Source organism: Malaclemys terrapin, chromosome 1 (genome assembly GCF_027887155.1).
Source record: "Malaclemys terrapin pileata isolate rMalTer1 chromosome 1, rMalTer1.hap1, whole genome shotgun sequence".
Classification (NCBI taxonomy): Eukaryota; Metazoa; Chordata; order Testudines; family Emydidae; genus Malaclemys; species Malaclemys terrapin.
Window position 1 is genome coordinate 93,313,198 of NC_071505.1, and position 4,658 is coordinate 93,317,855.

Here is a 4,658-nt window from a genome sequence, read left to right on the forward strand (position 1 = left end):
GCGATCTGTAGACTTTCCTCTGATGTGTTTGCAGTTGGGAAGGAGGGGGGCAAAGCTTGTACAGAACTCATTTTCCATTGGGAATGGAGACAGAGCTAGATTCACAAGGGGGACTAAAGCCTTGGAGCACTTGACTTGGGGCCCTGCCACCACAGGCACCAACTTTTGTTGGTGCCGGTGGGAGCTTGCGTCCCTTGCCCCAACTTCACTCTGACTCCGCCCCCTCCCTGCCCTGGCCCCGCCTCTTCCCCAAGCGCTGCATTCCTCCTCCTTCCCCCCTCCCTCCCAGGCTTGCTGGGTGAAACAGCTGTTTCATAGCGCAGGCGTTGGGAGGGAGGGGGAGAAGCAGGACACGGTGGCCTGCTCAGGGGAGGGGGGAGAAGCAGGACATGGTGGCTTGCTCAGGGGAGGAGGTGGAGCTGAGGCAGAGGTGAGCTGGGGTGGGGGAGCAGGTTGGGGTGCTCTGCACCCACCAATTTTTCCTGTGGGTGCTCCAGCCCTGGAGCACCCACGGCGTTGGCGCCTATGCCTGACACCTAGGTATTCAGGCTCTCTTAAAAATTCCAGTAGGATGAGGAGGGAGCTGCCTAAGTTAGCCAGTAGGAAATGCAGGAAAGGGGGGGTGGCCTAAACTCTGACCCTAGAGGGGAGTTAGGCACCTAACTCTGCTCATGATTCACAGTTATGAACCCTATCTGGGAGTTGGGCACCTAAACCATTGCAGCCCTTCTCTATAAAGACAGGAGGCAATACCCATATCTTATAGCCTAGCAGTTAGAGCACTCACCTAGCATGTGGCAGGCTTGGGTTCAAGTCCCCACTCTGCCTGACATCAAGGGACCTTGAACCAGGTAAGTGCTCTAACCAGGAGGGGATTCTGGGTTGTGTCTCAATCTCTTGTTGAAGCTGTTCCCCTGTGTAAAATACATACATTTGCCAAACCAGTTTGATTTCTTTCTTTGAGAGGGTAACCAATTTGTTGGATGGGGGAATGCGGTGTACATAATATACTTAGATTTCAGCAAGGCTTTTGACACAGTCCCACATGACAGTCTGATAAGTAAGCTGGAGAAATGCAGGCTTGGCATAACTACCATTAAGTTGATACATAATTAAACAACCAGAGTAACTATTAATGGAATGATGTTGTATTTGAGGGAGGTCTCAAATGGGGTTTCACAGGGATCTGTTCTAGGTCTGCTGTTTAACATCTTTATTAACGACCTGGATGTAGGAATAGAGAGCGTACTGATCAAATGTGCAGATGATGCAAAACTGAGGGGGGGAGGAGGTTCCTAGCACTTTGGAGGCTGGAGCTAAAATTCAGCGGCATCTTGATAAATTGGAGAACTGGGCTCTAGACAACAAAACGAAATTCAACAAAGACAAGTGTAAGGTGCTACACTTAGGGAAGAAAACCCAAATACAGACTGGGGGATAACTGGCCTGGCGGCAGCACTGCTGAGAAGGATCTGGGAGTTGTGGTAGATCACAGCCTCAACATGATCCAGCAATGTGATGCTGCTGCAGTAAAAAAAAAAGTAAACGCAATTTTAGGTTGCATTAATAGAGACATAGCATGCAAGCCACAGGTGATAGTACCGCTCTACGTGGTCTGGTTAGGCCTTGGCTGGAGTACTGTGTCCAATTTTGGTCACCAATGTATAGAAAGGATATAGAGAAATTAGAAAAGACCCAGAGGTGAGCTACAAAGATGATCGAAGGGATGGAATGCAAGCCATACGAGCAAAGGCTGAAGAAACTGGGTATGTTTAGTTTGGAAAAGAGGAGATTGAGAGGGGATATGATAGTGGTCTTCAAATACTTGACAGGCTGCCATAAAAAAGATGGAGAAAAGTTGTTTTCTTGCGACAGAGGGCAGGACGAGGCAATGGGGTCACACTACAACATAGCAGATTTACATTAAATCTAAGGAAACACTTCCTAACTGTAAGAACAGTCAGACAATGGAACAGACGCCTAGGGAGGTTGTGGAAGCTTCTTTACTGGAGGTTTTTAAAAGGAGGCTGAATAACCATCAGTCATCTGGATGGTTAAGAAAAAAACAAATCCTGCAACTTGGCAGGGGGTTAAATTAGATGACCCTTGGGGTCCCTTATAACTCTTATGAGTCTCAATAGTCACTGGGCCAGAGTGTGATTATAACTTAGCAGTTAACATGCTTCCCTAGAGTGCTCTAGGTTCCAGTCCCTGCTTCACATACCAGCTGAATGCTCTAACTTACTGGTCTGTAGGGCATAAGGGGGGGGGGGGGAGTGCAACACCCCCATCCCTGATGTTTTGTTGGGGGGGCAGATCCACTGGGCTCACTCTTAGGCAGCCTTTGAGCATGTCTACCAGATTGGGCTCTGCAGGCAATTTAGGCATGGAAACACCTAGTTTAGGCTCTCAACTGGTTGGTGGTGACAAAAATTTAAGTGGCAGGGGGCCTTTAGGTACCTAGACAGTTAGGTGGTTTTGAAAATTCGAGTGTTGCCTAAATGTTGGACTTTGTCCCCTAAAGTGGCAGGCTCCCTTGTGACTCTAGTCTAGCCCATAATAGGCTATGTCTTACCCAAACCCCTTCCATCCTCAGAGCACTGCAGAATTGTTCTTATAAATGCATTAGTCCAGTCCAATGTAAGTGTCTTACAATTCCTCATATCCAGCCACCATCTGACTTTGGCACCATTTTATCTCCTGCCTTATGCATACTGACTCCCTACTTTCCCTAATACCCAGCTTGCAACATCCCCTCCCTAAGCATTTTAGAAAACTGATTTTAGTTTTTTCCCCCAAGGCTAACCCACTTGAGTTATTCTGCTTCCCCTATTCCAAAGAACAACCTAGCTCTGCTTCACAACACCGGGCCTAAGATGTGTGTGCTACTGCTCAGATAACCTAGCTGAGCTGGAAGTAACCTGTGGGTGTAGAGGGGATTTGTAGGAGGATCCACACACATGTCTGGAACAACTGCTGTGTAATTGAACAGCTGCCTCAAATGAAGTTTGACAACACGGGCTATAAACATTTTACATAGTAAATGGCGCCTATGCTTACGAAGGCTGCTCCGCTCCCCCCAGTGGGTGGATTCCTTGCTCCGCAAAGCTGCCCCTGCTCTCTATTTGTAGTTGATGCTATTTGCATTGGAAGCAGGATTCTGAGGAGTTCCCACCTGGCTGGCTGGCTGGCGAGTAACTGAAGATATTAAGTTTATGAGTTTGGACTCTGGCACACTGGGGCTTGGGTACTGTTGTTATTTCCCAGCTAGCATGAGGGATGAGGACGCTGCATGTGATCACAGCTGCATGACTCTTTGGCAAGGAAAAATTGAGGCCCGATGCAAAGATACCATACTACACTACAGCAGGTCCCGGCCCACACTTAACTTCAGCAATAGAGAGGCAATGCCTTCAGAGCAGGAAAAAGTAAAACCCTGAACAGCTCCCAACTGCTTAGGCGACAGATAAAAGGACACAGTTCAGATGCCCCATACAGCAGATCCAAGTGTTCGTACAAGAAGCTAGGTGTAGAGAATGGCACTTTCTGCAGTTTGAATGGGCACTAAAGACTTGATTAGGTTCTATCCTCCATTGCAAAGGGGCCAGAGATATAGGGTTTAGTCCAGTGGTTCTCAACCAGGGGTATGTGTACTCCTGGGGTTACGCAGAGGTCTTCCAGGAGGCAAAACTAGATATTTGCCTAGTTTTACAAGAGGCTACATAAAAAGCACTAGCGAAGTCAGTACAAACTAAAATTCATACTGCCAATGATGTGTTTATACTGCTCTATAGACTATATCAGCAGTTCTCAAACTGGGTCATGACCACAAAGTGGGTCACGAGTTTGTTTTAATGGGGTTGCCAGGGCTGGCATTAGACTCACTGGGGTGCAAGGCAGAAAGACTGAGCAACTTAGCTTATAGGGACCCACTGTGGCTTGGGGCCCCAGGCAATTGCTCTGGTTGCCGCTCCCTAATGCCAGCCCAGAGAGTAGGAATAGACATAATGTGGAGAAAAACTTCATTGTTACTGTAGCTTCACTGCTTCCCAAAATGAGATGGCTCACAGGTGAAAAACAGGCTCAAGTATCACACTGAAATGTAAGTACAATATTGATATTCCAATGGATTTATAATTACATGGTCAAAATGAGGAAGTCAGCACTTCGTCAGTAATAATGTGGCTGTGACACTTTTGTATTTTTATGTCTGATTTTGTAGTTTTTACATGAGGTGAGATTTGGGGGCACACAAGACAAATCAGAGACCTGAAAGGCGCAGAGTAGTCTGGAAAGGGTGAGAGCCCCTGGTTTAGTCTACCTGTAGCAGAGACGTGGGGCTTAGATTGAGCTGCCAAATCAGTTCCTTGCTCAAGTATCTCTAAGCCTTCATACTGAAAGCATGTCTTTCACCTCCAGCTCCTGGTGTGCCATGGTTCTCAACCCCATCCCTACAGCTTCCCCTTGTACAGGAAATCACCCTAACTTCACCAGTACTCCTATGGAACCTATCCCCCTCCATACGTGCAGAGGCTGCTCTCACACCTAGATTGGAGTAGAGCGAAGTGCAGGACTTTGTGAAGGCACAGGGATTCAGGGGTAAGGGGTGGCCGTTCCCATGACTAACATTTAAGAACACTTAAAGCAACAAGACACTA